Raw genomic sequence first — 16446 nt, forward strand, 5'->3', positions numbered from 1 at the left:
ACAGACAATAGGTTACCTAGGTCGCACAGGCCGATGCTTCCTACAGCATGTGCCACACACCTTGCTGCCCTTAAAGGCATACATTGATAGCAGGTTGTGGACAGTGACATTATACGTGGAACAGTGGCATGTGCAAGCATAATGTGTGAGCCACCTTGTGTAATGGTACTGAGATGTAGTAGTCAAGATGACCTCTCTCGGCCGTGTTAGTAGTTATCATTATTAGCAGGACTGCTACCCTAAGTATATCTCACATTGGTCATATACACAAGTTCTGCCGTTGTCCATCACCTTACATGGGGTATTTGCTACCAAGCACATTAATGCCACACGCAGTGATGTCATGGTATGGGTGGCGACTGCTAGACCACAACAATGAGCCAATGTCCTGCTGTTATTATGAGGATGTCCAGTGTCTGTCATTCTGGGCTGTCATGACCGAACGACGAGCCTTCAACACAGAGCACATGCATCCATGTTACACGTGTGTGTGGATAATACCTAGGTCGCATTTACCCATATAGCCGCATTCCAAGGCAAATGTCCTACACACAGATGTAACACCCTGACACCATTTACTCAATGTAGAACCTACAATGGGGAATACTGACATCTGTGCAGTGAGGAACACCTGGCTGAAGGCTCTGTAGTGCACAATTGCACTACCATCATATAACTCAGATCCAGACATATGGGCCATAACAGTGGTATGGACCATTCCAGGTGGTGGTGTACACATATTCATAAAGGCTACTCACATGTAAAGAACACTACTCCGACATAACGCATCACAGATGAGTCAGGTACAGGTGACAGTGGCAAATGCTGCATTCTAGGTTGTATCCCTCATGTACATCCACCACCATGTTCCCAGACTACCAACACACATCCATATTTGGTATGACATAGTATGGTAGACCACCAGATGACCCTTGGTTGGTGGACTGTACCTAGGCCTACATCAACTGTGCAAAGTACACATGTACAGACACAGCTGCAGAATGTGTCATGCAATGCAATAATAGCACTGTTTGTAACCAGCTCAGTTGTGCAAATACCAGGGTCCCTCTGATGTTGTCAGCATTAACTCGGTCGACTGTTGCTGTACACCAGTAAACAACACCCTCATGGTTGGATATGACCTAACTGTACCTCCCCTGGATATGTACATCTCACACTCATACAACATAAATCACATTACCATAGCTTTAATTTACCTTTCTACATACAGGTGGCTACAGTCATTACACACATGCACATGGCAGATAGCATGCTAACAGTACATAAGGTTCTATATCTATGTTGACAGAGGAAATATCCCTTCTCTACTGGTCACCCATGAAACTTATCATATCATACAACATCCCATGTGGCATGTATGTCTTTAGACATGTCCACCTACTGCAATGCCTACAAACATACCCAAATAACAGGACTATAGGACCTACACAAGGCCTGTATTGACAGACTTAGGGAAATCCAGCTCTGCTCTGTATGTTCCTGAGTAGTCACAGGTGATATGTTCATCACATGTACAGCCATGTGTGGCCACAGCTCCTACATATACCCCATGTCAACAATTGCAAGCCATGCATATTGTGTGCTGTCTGGACATTAGCCTTAGTACCACAATAGCCATTACATGCTGGGTTGAGAGGTTTACAAGCCACAGACCTCGCACATGCTTGAATGAGTGTACTGCCTAGCTCTAACAGAGCACATTGCTGGCACTCTTCCAGTACACATGAGGTGTGTATGGCAAATAAGATGTGCTCACTGTTGACCATTACAGTGCCCTGGCTTCACCATGGCACTGTCAAAGTGACAGTTCGTAGGAGCATGACATGGACTAATGCTGTGTTTGTCACGCTGATATGTGCTGTTGTAATATATGTACACTTGGCTACTCGTTGAAAGTGGTGGTGTCCTACCAGTACATGAATACAACATCCATTATGGTGTAATGCTCAGCTATGTTTCACACATGGCGCGGTGAAGGTGTGAAATGTATCCTATTGACCTGCTAGTGCACGTACTGATGTAGACTGCATATGTGTACATGTATTGCTGTTTGTGTAGATTCCATGTGTGTGTAGTGTCTGATGTCTGAAGGTGACTGTTGTCTTAGTACATCATGCTGTTGCAATACAGCCTCAACATTGCCAACTGTATATGGTGATATGCTCTAAGTACAGTAAACCATACATGAGGTATGGACAGATGTTTGGACATGACTCCAAAGTGGTGGGGCTTCCTTGCAGATGAATGATTACTGAGGACAGCTCACTGGTGTGTTACAACCAGTCCTACAATAACCTGTGTACCTGCTAAGGTCAGGTTTTGTTAATTGAAGTGGAAGACAGGCAATGTAGAATGCTGTAAGGGTGACACTGAAGGCAAACCTCATGACACCTGTAACAGTAATACCTCCCCTGTGCATATATTGTGCATATATCAGCACAGTTGTCAAAGGAAAGAGTCAGTAAACATTGTACTGGATGCAATAGTGCTGTACTTCTGTGGTACCTATCATGTGATAGGCTGGAGTTTGATTCACAGTACTGGCACATGTGGGTGTGTGTCCATATTTGTCACGTATGGTTGGGAATACATCCCACATGTTATCACTTTCCTGAACACTGTTCTTGACACCAGTACAGAGTGAAGTGTAGAAAGAAAGGCATAGGCAGGTGGTTAAACCTCATACATGTAAAGTGTCTATATGTGTGTGACATAGGTGTATATCTTTGTGAATGCCTGTGTGTGTGTGTGTGTGTGTGTGTGTGTGTGTGTGTGTGTGTGTGTGTGTGTGTGTGTGTGTGTGTGTGTGTGTGTGTGTGTGTGTGTGTGTGTTTGTGTGGGTGTGTGTATGACAGACCATGTGTATGGCTGTCCGGCTCATGGGGGTAGTCAACAAGTACATATGGGACGCCGGCAAACACCAACATCCCCCAGCACATGCAACTACATCTGAAAGAGGAACACAGAATGCCAGGATCAACATGCTGTTAGTGTTGTTACACATGATACATACTGTCAAACGTACAAAATGCATTCTACAACTGCAATACATGGTATGTCTGCTGCCTGTCAACACTACTCAACAATATTAATCTACAATTGTCTACCTAGTATGTTCACCCTGTGCATCAGACCATATGAAAATGTCCCTGCCCCGATGGAGTGGATGACAGGGATGCAGCACAGCCATCATCATATGCACAGGGTGATAATGTTTGCCAGAGGCCTTGGCTGTGCCATTGGATGACATCATGCATGTGTATTAGGGCCTGTGATATCATTCGGTGTGTGTGAATGTTATGAGTGTGTGTTGAGGTGCCCTACATTTGTTTTCAGTATGTGTGTGTATGCATGCACACAGGTCTGGCATATGGCTGGCCTACACAAGGGTAATATTGACAGCTGCAGACTGTACAAGGCAGGTTTCACAGTTCATGGTGTCTGGCCATGGCCACGTGATCTGCACCTGCCAGGGGTTGCTTGGGGTCTACCAGGCAGAGGTCCACATTTGGTACCATCTGATGATACATGTCCACTGGATTTGTGTCCCTGTTGGGACCATCTAGGACCACATTCACATGGCCTGCTGTGTCCTGTTGTGGACTGCACAGCACCAGCTGCACTGCTGCTGCTACCGTCACTATGGGAGCAGGCATGTGCAGTAGCATGTTCACGTAGACCTTCAACAGGTGATGTAGCTGACCTACATCCATGTGCCCAATGCCTCACTCCCACCAGATGTTCCAGCACAGACATTCCATGCTCGAGTATTGACACACCATGGTCAGGGACTCCCACCATGTCACCCAATCATCTATCCAAAACATCTGCAAGATGATGGTGTGCATTTGCAATTGCCTGGATGTTGTCAGTTAATGAACAGACAGCAGCCCTCTGATGCCTCAGACCTCCTCTGTTGTGCCATTCAGCACATGACAGTGCCTCCATTACAGCCCGGAACGTGCGTCTTGTGACTCCAGCTGATGTGCTTGGTCTCACAGGGGCATGTTGGCCAGTGGTCCTCCTACGAGTAACGCTGGGCACATGCCTGTGTGGGACATCACCAGTCTGTTGACTGGAATCATGGTGTGCAGGCACACCTTCCATAGTCACCACACTTCCCTGTTCCATGCTACCATCTGCCAACTGTCCTTCCTCTATGGCCGGTGGTGATGGGGTATGTGCAGGCAGGGGAACTGTGTACAAGGATGAGGGGGATACAGGTAGAATGGCAACCAATGGCACAGATTGAGCCCCTGACAACTCTGCCTGTGCCTCAATTATACTATCATCATCACTGCTAGAGTTTGTGGGGACACTAACATCAGGTGGACTGCAGGAGGGCAACGCACCTACATCAACCTCTGTACATTAAAAGTTATACCAGACACACACACACACACACACACACACACACACACACACACACACACACACACACACACACACACACACACACACACAGACAAACACACACACAGACAGACACACACAGACAGGCACACAAACAGACAGACAGACACACAGACAGACACACACACACAGACACACACACAGACAGATGCAGACAGACACACACACACACACACACACACACACACACACACACACAGGTAGACATACAAACAGACAGACACACACAGACAGACTGACAGACACAGACGGACACACACAGACAGACAGATACACACACAGACAGACACACAGACAGACACACACAGACAGACACACACTGACACACACAGACTGACACACACGCTACATGCAGGTGATATGGCAGATGGCAATCAGCTTAGACAATTATAGTTTCAGTTTAGGCAATTATAATGGTACTTATCATACATCCCTGAGTTGCACACAACAGCATGCATGTGTTATAGCAGACGGCATGCACCTTACATAATTATAGTGGTGGTTAGCATAATACCTGTATTGCACCATTTATGTTAGTAGCCTATACCCCATACCTGCAACACAATGCATGCACTTTACACCATTGCACTGCACTGTCATGGTGTGTGCAACATACACCACATGTTAACAGACCATTGCTGACCTTTGTACATCTGTCACTCATGCTGCGTGTTTGCCACCACCCCTATGTGTGAAGACATGAGCTGTAAGGCATGTCGACTACATACTATGTTTGCCTGAGTCCCAACTTGCATATCCCCCCAAAGCAGTGCATGTCTGTTCAACATTATTCCGCCTACCCCTGAGCTGAGTGTAGACATTGTGCATGTGGCTGTACACACATGTTTAACATGGCTGTCCCTACTTTGCATTGGTGCCACAGACCAGCACAGGTTTACAGTACACCCTCCTGATGTGTGGCTTATGACCTTGTCAATCACATGCAGTATGACATGTCTTCTCTTGATGTGTTGAATGACATGCATACAATGGTGTCCTTTCCAATCTACAGTATGGTAATGGTGTCCCAATGCAGGGATATGTTATACTAACATGGGCCTTCAGCTGATGCAAAGTTGTCTATCCACCCTAGAAATATGCAGGGACATACTGCACATTGAGCTGATGTGCATTGCCATTGCAGGGCATCATGTGGCTTCCCAATTGCTATACAGTGTGAGCTACTGGCACAGTTCATAATCATGACTATGTTCACATACAATATATATCTAATGTGGAATGTGACCCACATCACCGAGGTGTATACACAATAAACCCTAATGTGGAATGTGTGACACAGGGCACAGAAGGGTATACGGCTGACACCCCTGCACATCTGCAACTATATTACTGATACCTGGCAATTATGCCCACACATGGCTAACTTACACATACTCTATGTCCCACATGCCATCTGTGTACCTCACACACATGAGGAGCAGGCATGACAGTGATGTCTGACAACAGCAATGTGAATGTACTGTATATGTGACTTGATGAGGATGTATGTGTATGTTGTGCAACACATGTATGTATTTGGATACTGTATAGGTGAATGCTTCCATGTCATGATACACTCCAGATGTTTAAGACATGTTATGTGGTGGTTAGATGTTATGCCTACACAAGCTGTGCACAGACCTGTATGATGTTTAGTGTTTCACATCTGCAATATCACCATTACACAAAGGCCATAGTTGTATTGTGTCAAGCCAATGTACAACAGGGTGTACACACATGTACATCACTTCTACTGTGTGTGTTGCGTCATGTCTCTGGCCATCCTCCATGGCCATGTATACACATGTTCAGTCCAATGGTTGTGATGGCCATCTTATTTCACATGTCAGTGTTATCCCATATGCCATACACCCATAGATGTCATATGCCCCACTGAGGACAGGGTTATCCAGACAAAGGGTTGTATGTATGGGATGTGAGACATGTTTTGCAGGATAGTTGAGCAGTGTTGCAGTCAGCCCACTACATGTCATGGACATGTCTGATAGCACATGACATTGTGTGACATTCATAGCAAGGGTATACTCCGCAAGGATGTATTCTGTGGGCCAGGGATATTCCAGCTCCAACACATTTAGTGTGTGTGCACACATATGCTCTATGTACAGTACTGTTCATATTCCCAACATGTGTAATGCTGATATGTAGTACCTGTCCCCACAGTGTAACACACCTCCACCATTGTATTCACTGTTGTCCACACATCTGGCAATGACAGTTTAGAAGGTTTAGTGTAGGTGTTTCATATGCTCTTCAATTGTTTCACATAGCTAAACAGTGTGATGTATTGCAGGTTTGACCAGTGTCCATTAACAGGACCACCATACATTATGTGTACGTGTGTTATGGCAGATAGCATGCTATTAATATGTTCCATGCATTATCAGGCCTGGTAAATAATAACAATCGTACTTGACACAGGCTGCTGTCACTGCAAAACACCAGAGGTACCTAAACAGGGGTGTCCCAGCAGTAAGATCATTATCCACACCTGTGAGATAGCTACAGGGTGCAATGTCCATGTTAGCACATAAGCCCGTGCAATACACTATACTATGGAGTATGCACAGCTTGAATACATAGAGTAGCAGACTATAGTATGTGGCATGTGTGCATACACGCCTTTCATATGATGTTACATTACATATTGTACAGTAACACATGACTATGTGATATATAGTTGTGTTTTATGTACAGTAGTGACTTACCAGACAACTCCAGGCTCGGTGGTTGAGAGACACCCACCTCCACAATGCCAGCTAAAGCTTGTGGATGGAGGTCTGCAGGTATCCCCAGGTTGGCCAGTAGCTCTTCAGTACGTGTGAGTGAGGGCTGGGCGAGTGGCTCCCCACCTGTTGCACTTTGTTCTCTGGTGATTGCATTAGCACGCTGTTTCGCCCGTCTTATCAGGTCAGTGTAGTGTCAGCGCACCTGCTGATAGGTGTGATTGTGACCACCAACATCATTTACCCTCCTGCAGAGTTCCTCCCACAGGGCATCCTGCTGCTGTGCATCCTGTGGCACATGGCTGAAGAGCATCATGTAGTTGTTGAGGAGGTATGGGATGAGGACCTCATCCTCCAAGTGGCTGTATGGTGGCAGTCTGCTATGTGGCATACCTGGAAGACATAACGATGGAGACAGGTCACAGTAACTCACACAGATGTACAGAAGTACAGCTGAACATACATGTGTATCACATTTATTAAGATTACAAATACGTCTTTGTAAATCTACATGACACTAACACCACTGACATGTATAGGTCACACACATTTGACACCTACTGGTGATGTGATGCTATCGCCATATATGTGTGTGTCATGTGATGACATTGCTCATACACCATGGGGATGTTGTCTTGACGTGGGCATGTCTGTTTGCCTGTAGTGGTGTCTTTACCTATCAGCACATGCCTGGATGTGTTCACATTAATGCAATCAACCTTAATGCGGTGTATATGCCACATATATAGTCATACATAGCCATTAGGGACATGACCTGTGACCCTGCAGACTGCAAGCATGTATGTGTGTTGCCATATACATCTACATGGCACTGTACAGCTGTGTAGCACCCTGCCATGTATTGCCTGTGTTGCACATGTGTAACACATGGGACAATAGCTAGCCTGTTGGTATTTGCAGGGTTGGATATCAACTATAGCATGTATGGTCATAGCGATCTAGTAGGCTATATGCCCTGGGCCATTTATGAACCTAGGCAGACAGGTTACCTAGCTGTAGGCAACAGACAGGTAAGTTTCAGTGGCCAGTTCAAGCAGTGCCACAGAACTGGCACACACGGTTACTGATATATTTGGCATGCGGTTATCACACCATGTCACAGAGAAGGGCGATGTGCAGCTTCGCTGGACAGGGATGCATAGTATGGCAAGAGTATGTTAAGTGTATGGACAGGGATTTGTCTGGCATGTTGTGATCCTTGTACTAGAAAAGTGGATGTCCATGACATATGTGTTTATTTGGGATCAGGATGTGTTAAGTTTAGCATGTCCAACACCTCTGGGTTGGACATGGCTTTATTCAGGGTAGGCTGCATGCTACATAGCGCAGCTAGGGACTGTGAAGGGCAGTGTAGGCCATCTACACATGGGCAATAACCCTTAAAGGAAATATGTGATCTATTATGGGTCACATGGGTGTTGAGTATGGCTGAGCAGTTATTGCTATATTCCTGGATGGCACCCTGTCATGATTAGGGGGTGCCACATATGACCACCTGTCTTTTGTGGTGATGTAACAATCAAAGGGAAGTACTGTCCAGCTGCATCCCATGCACGCAGTTGCCATTATGTTGGCCGCTGCTTAGGTGATAGTTAATGGGTACAGGGTTTGTAACATAGGGGATGACAATGCAATATTTAGCTGTCAGATTGTGGCCATGCATCACACACCACACATCTGACACACTAAGGCCCTTCTGTATGTTGAACGCAACACACAATGAATCAAGTATTGCTCCTAGTTCATAGTCATTTGCAAACATCAATAGGCTGATGCCTTCTGTGTTAGTCTATGTGGTATAGATAACAAAGAGGGGGAGTGCCAGGAATGACTCCTGTACTACTGTAGCTGTCACTGGTTTGATGTGCATGTATTCGTCAGACAACTTCTGTAGTGTGGGTTCTACCAGCAGTCCAGTAGCCAACCACTCCTGTGACATAGGAATATACACCTAGTTTACTGAGTGTAGCTGGAACACAGTATGGGTGATGGTGTCCTACGACCTGGCAAGGTCATGATATGCAGTGTGAATCAACCCTACTGTCATCTACATCTGTACCGAGTACATCAATTACATTGACCACGGTTCATGGCCGTACAGACCAGACTCAGCAGGGTAGTTGTGTACTATGTCCCATTAATAATGGTGTTTCCCCTTTGTGGGATGTGATAACTGTTGCTGTGTACCATTCGGTGTGTACACAGCCTGACATGGAGCTATGACTGAACATGATGTGTAAGTGGATAGCTGAAAGTTCTTACATTTGTGTAGGATACACCCTGGGATGTTGACAGGTCCCATGAAAGCTGTATGTATGGCTTTAGAGAGTGCAGCTTGTACCTGCATAATCGTTAGTACAGGGACCCTGTAGTGTACATGGATATAGTACTAAGTGTACCTGTTGGGGGTGGGGGGGGTGGGAGTGGGTTTAGGTTTTCCGAGACCCTATCTGGATGAACGGTGCTATTTTTGTAGGTGCAGTACTTCCCATGCCATAGTGCTGTGCAGCACGGCAGGTCTTGTCTTTGCCATATTAATGACACAGCTATAGAATGCTCTGTGCTTGGCCTCATAATATGTGGCTGATTAGTTTCACAGTAGCTTTGCGTGGTTTTATATGGTGTATCTGCATCTTACTGAGGCTGACCAGGGATCACCTACACTCATGTGTGTTCACTCTTGCAACAGTTACTAACTTCTGTGGTACAGTTTAAAGCATGGTACCACCAGTTTGCCTACTTGTATGTGTTGGGTTGAATCCTGGTTCTGTTTCAATGGCACAACACTGCACATATGTGACTGCTTAAGGTTCATTTGTGTAGGATTCAGCATTTGCACACGGATTGTCCATCTGCATGGGTGCCATGGCACTCAGCACTCTTCTCTTAGGAAACATAACATTGGCATTGGAGACTAACTATGTGTAGCATACTGTTAGCCCTGTTTGTGTGACTACTGTGATCCAGGTCAGTGGGGTTGATGGAATCCAACATGCATTGAGCGCAGGTGTTGGTACATGAGGAATCTTCCCAGTTCATACTGGAATAGTTGAGAGTAGCCATTATTATGGTTCTGTCTCAGTCCTAATCTTCCTCATTACAGCACATTATGACAGTTGGGAAGTCTGCGGCCTGGTAGGTGATCTGTCTCAAGGTGCATTTTGAATTCTACTTTGGCACAAAGTAGTTGCTTAGCATAATGCAACTGATGTTATGCAAGTGCAATTAGTGTGGGGATGTACATATCCTTCAGGAATATATATATATATATATATATATATATATATATATATATATATATATATATATAAACTGTATGTTCCAATAAAGGATAATGGGGAATAGGTGAGGTAGGTGTTATAACATGGTCATGCAGGGGTGCTCTCTGGAGTGTTGAAACATGTCTCAGCCACTGTACAGATATGTTCTCCATGTTAGGGATTGACATATGTGGTCGGTATAGTGTTTCTGACATGTATCATTGTGTAGCGAGACCCGCAGTTTATTGCTTGGCTGTCCCTGTAACAGCAGTGGACCCTCATTTGACAGTGCATGATGAAGGCACTATAGGGGAAGCATGAGCCCTCGGCAGTATCCATATTCCCAGGGGTGACAGGTGCAGGCCCTGTCTGGCAAAGCATCATGGTCTGTCAACCATGTTATCCCAGGATGACAGATACTGGATACCCTGTGACATGCACCACTACAGTAGACAATTGTGAAATACAGTTGTTTTGTCCGTGTACTGCAGTATCATTCTGGCCAATAGCAGAAAGCTACCCAGGCCTTGGGACATACCTGCATGGGCTACAAGACCTGACAGTTCCTACATGAGTTTCCATGCAGTCCAGGCTACTGCATCACAGGTCCTGCACAACAACATGGAACATGCCAGAGCCATGTGTATAGTTCAAAAGGTGGTCTGAGTGTATGAGTATGTGGCTAATCATGGCAGACAGGCAGCTGACAGTATGTATGCCCTCATATAGGTCGGTGTGTACCATAGTGCTAGAGTTTGCATTCACAAATGAGTACTATTGGGCATGTTTCCAGTCATGTGTTCAGAGGTGTGGCATAATTATGCAAACTATGTCATACAGTTTGTGTATTTCGGTGTCTGTCTCATCCTGCTTGGGGGGTCACTTGTTTGGACAGATACTTAGACGCATCTGTGAATGTGTGTGATTTCCGCTAGTGTGTGTGGGTGTCCTTACTGTGTTCTGGTAAGGGTATGTGTTGGTTGTGTTGATGAGCTGCTTGTGTTAACCTACACCTCATGACTGTCTAGTCCAGTCATGGCTGTAGACTGGGCTGCCTTCCAGCTTACCCCTGTAGCTGCATCCCAAACAATGTGTGGGGTGTGGTGTTAGGTGGGTCTGGCAATGTACATGGCATACAGATTATATTCCCCCAGGATGGCCACATACACAAAACTGACATTAGGAAACACCAGTCGCTGCATGCCTGTATGAGCAGTCACTACTACCAAGTACCGTATTTAGTTTACGTATTGCCTATGAAGATGTTTTAGACAGTGATGCTCACATTTACATATTTGTGTTATGGTCGTGACAACACTGGCTATTATGGAAACATTGTAGCTACCTTTAGCAGCAATCCTCCTCTGAGGAGCACATCACATCCTGTTAGTTGATTACAGATGATGCAAGTGTCTACAGGTCTGTTTCCTTCTCTGGGTATATACTCACATATCCACCAGGAGCATGAGCTCTGGTGGGCACAGACACTCACTCTCCAAACAGAGTCATGTATCAATAAGCTCTGATGCCACTATCAACATGATCAGGATATAATCAGATAGTGTGATCCATCACCTATGATGCAGCTATTACACATGGGCAGCTGTCTCCTACATCTTACACTCCTACTGCTGATGTTACACTGGAGTTAAAGATGATATGCAACCAGTGCTGTGCACTACCTTACATACAGTATGTGCAGGTGGATGTTAGGTTGGCAATGAGATGCTGGGCTACACAAACCTGGTCATTCAACCAGTGTGTCTGTACTCTCAATATCCACTCTATGTAGGTGTGCACATAGCCATTTGGCCCAGCCCTGTAACAAGGGTCATTACACATTTGCATAACATGTACACATGCACAGCTGTTATTGCTTGCAAATGATAGTAGAGAGGTGGATATTACATGTGTTATGTGCATGGATAGTTACCTGGCTCTTCCAATTATCTTTGCTATCATGCTGCTAATCTGTCAGGTGAATACTAATGCTATGTATCCTGTCATTGAGTATTGTAATTGCCAATAGACATAACTACTGTTTGCATAACATAACAGAACTGCTATGTAGAATAGAATACAGATCTGCCTAGAATACTGTACATTACACAGTTATTAGCATAATATCCCACAATGCACATCATATTTGCACTGTAAGCCCACCTTTAACATGTTCATCTTACTTATACACCCATACATATGTCGACTGTTACAATATATCGACATATACTATCCATGTTATAGCACATCCTTGATGGACCAATCCTGACACTGACAGTGGCTGGAAGTGAATTGGTGGGTTCCAAGCCCATGTCATCCTTTGTGGTGTATGTGGTGTGTGCCGTGTGACCTACAGCAGTACACACATAGAATACTACAAGCATTACTACTGCTCAACAATAAATTGCTACAAGATAGCTATTTCCACTACATGCATTGATTACACTGTAATTCTTACAGTACAGATACTACATACACAGACATACTGCATGTTATACCTACCGTCTTAGCAATCGGAGGTGTTATTAACTTGTGTAATACTCGTTTTCGGTTCGTCTTTCAGTGTTTTGTACTGTTCTACAGGTAGATACAGATGGTCTGAATGTGTGACAAGGCAACCTTTTATAGTTACAGATCAGTAACATGTTCTATCCCGAGGACGAATTGGTGTTCCTAAGTAGCTAATTACATGCACATCAGCTGTGCTGCTACTGCCTTAGCCAATACCATGGCTACAGTGGAGTATAACTGAGTACTCCACTTGGGCGTTGTCCCTTTGCCTTACTTGTGAAGAAGACAGCGTGGAAGTTTTGTTTGGAATCTATTGCAGCAGCTGTATGAAGATGAACAGTAATATATTGTGTGTAATTACTAGAGGAGTTGTTCTAAATGTGAGTACTGCTGTCATATTTCTGAACATTGCTACTTGTGCAGGGTTTATCTGTACCAAACACTTCTGCATATGTTTCAGTCTAGCCTAGTTGTTTGACCAGCTCAAGGCTGCATAGCTATGCATATAATATTAGGAGGTTTACAGTGTGCCTACCAGACACATTTAGTTTGGTGTTACTGTGTATCATACTGTGCTAATAATCAGTACTCGGTAAAACCTCCTGGTGTACGAACCTATCAACCCTCTGAAACGGGATTAGTTCATACAAACCCTGTTACATCAGCAGCTGTTCAATTGTATTTATATTTCCCATAGGGCCATGATAGTGTGTCAGTGTCCAGGTATGTTAAGGTCTCAGCAGATGTTGTACAGTAGTTGCATAATTGGTTATGGTATGACAGTATGTACTGATGTAATTATTTCGGTTGTGAGGTAGATTTTGGTGGGTGTACATAGCACATGCAGGTGTGTAGGAAACCTTTCATACAATGTCTATATGTGTGTGGGTGTTCTTTCCCTATGTGAACACCCATCCCTTAGTGGACTAATACTATGGTAATTTCAGGCTGATTCATTAAGGTACTATTAAATACTTCCTGTATAGCATGCAGGTGCTGTTAGTCCTTGAATCCTTTTGGCAATACATCGGAATGATTTGCAAAATGAAAGTTGTCTGTGTAATTCTGTCATGGATATCTGCAGTCATTGCAGTTGTGTTGGTGACTGTGTCCATAGGACATATTTGTAATAGTGTATTGGCATATACTCTTCTTATGTTATGTTCATATTGTTTGGGTGGGGCCGGAATGTGTGATTGCTATGGCCCATGTTATACTCAGATATGACCACTTCGGATGCTGTCTACAGACATGTATTTATGTGTCTATAAATATATATATATATATATATATATATATATATATATATATATATATATATATATATATATATATATATATATACATACACATATATATACGAAACCCAAAAACATATTCCAGCACTCAAAATAAATCCATCAAGCCAAAGTGAAAAGAAGTTTATTAGGCAACCTGCCCAACAAAAACACAGACCGGTGGCCGGTTTCGCTCAAGGCGTCCTCAGTGTGTGTAATTATGCAGCAAAAGCCCAGATTTAAACATGTAAACAGTAAAGCTGTTAGCAAAATTTAAAGGCATATTCACATTAAAGTTTTACCAGTTTAAGGTGCCAAATAGCAATCTATGTGAAACATAAGGCACTCCAAATTTAAAAATAAACTAATATAAATATGTACTTAATTAAACAAACTAATCAGGACTATTACACAATGCTTACGTGTATTATAACACACAGATAATCACTCTACTTAAATAAGTACAGCACTAGTATAAGCTAACTACACTATACATTATATCCTATTAATGTCAAACAAACTGTGCAAATCTATATCCTAAGAAATAAGCAAAATTAAATTAAAAAATATATCCCATGTGCAAGCTATCATACCTAATATGAGTAAACCCTATAGACAAACCAAATGAATAATATACTAAAAATTCCATACACACATAAGTCATCACTATCCCCAATATAACAGAGCATGAAAATATTGTACTAGTATTCTGCTAATATTAGTTTACCTAATTATATTACTTGTTCTTATCCTACACACACCCCAACTTATTATGATATATACATACATATCATCATACATATAGAGTCATGTTTGGTATTCACCAATGATCATTGAGGCCTGGTTTAAATAAAGCCCCCAAATTCACTATCCACCTGCGTTCCTTTTGTGTTAATATCCTATGTCTATGATTGTCACTGATATTTTGCATGACTACCATATCAAGCCCTATAAATACAAAATGTGCTGTGGTATGAACCATTTTATGTTTGTACAGAGCACTTCTTGATCTCTGACATTTAATGTCGCTAATATGAAGAGCTATTCTCTGTTTAAATACACAAGAAGTCTGTCCTACATAAAATGCTCCACATTGGCAAATGGCCATATAGACAACCCAGGAACTGTTGCAAGTAATAAGATATCTAATGTCAAACACCTTTTTGGTGTTAACAGATGTAAAAGATTTTGTTTTGGCCATTAATTTACAATATTTACATGTACCACAAAAAGTACTGCCCGCAATACTTGTATGGGTAAACTTATGTATATTACCCTTCTTGAAAGAAGAAAAATGTTGCCCTATGCTCTTACCTCTCCTATACCCAAAGTGACATTCTTGATTTACATAAATAGTAAAGAATGTATCAAAATGCAGAACATGCCAATGCATAGCCAATATGTTCTTTATACTAAAGGTATTACTACCATATGTGGTAATAAACCTTACGTGTTGAATATCAACCCTGGATTCAGTATCAACCAGTAATGCCGATCTGTCCATTTGGCTAGCTGCCCTGTATGCTTGCTTAACTCAATTCTTTTTATAGCCTCTTTTAATAAACCTAGTTTGCAATTGCAAAGCTTGTGAGTCATATGTACTAGTTTGTGAACAAATCCTTCTAACTCTCTGGAATTGGGATCCTGGTATGTTTTGGATAGTGTGGGGGGGATGACAACTACTGGCATGCAAAAATGCATTTTTGGAAAAAGGTTTTCTATGTAGATCTGTATTCAAAAATCCTTCTGGAGACTTACTAACCTTTACATCCAGATATTCTACTGTTTGTTGGTTAATATCACCTGTGAATTTAATTCCGTATCGATTGTTATTAAGATTTTCTACAAATTTGTGCCAGTCCAAAATGTGTCCCCCCCCCACACTACCCAACAATCATCCAAATACCTTCGCCACATTACTAGCTGTTGTCTAAAATCAACCGGCAATGTATATATATATATATATATATATATACTGGGCTTCTAAAAACCCCATGAACAGATCTGCATACGCGGGGGCAAATGTAGCCCCCATTGCTGTCCCCTTGATCTGTAAATACCACTGGTTGTTAAACTGAAAGGCATTATGTTCTAATACCAATCTAAGTAACTTTATCAAAAATAGCTGCTCTTGCATACTGTAAATTCCAGATTGTTGCATCCAAAACTCTACCGCTGTAATCCCTCCAGAATGTG

The sequence above is a fragment of the Protopterus annectens genome, chromosome 9.part0 (assembly GCF_019279795.1).
Source record: "Protopterus annectens isolate FY-2018-M chromosome 9.part0, PAN1.0, whole genome shotgun sequence".
Taxonomy (NCBI): domain Eukaryota; kingdom Metazoa; phylum Chordata; order Ceratodontiformes; family Protopteridae; genus Protopterus; species Protopterus annectens.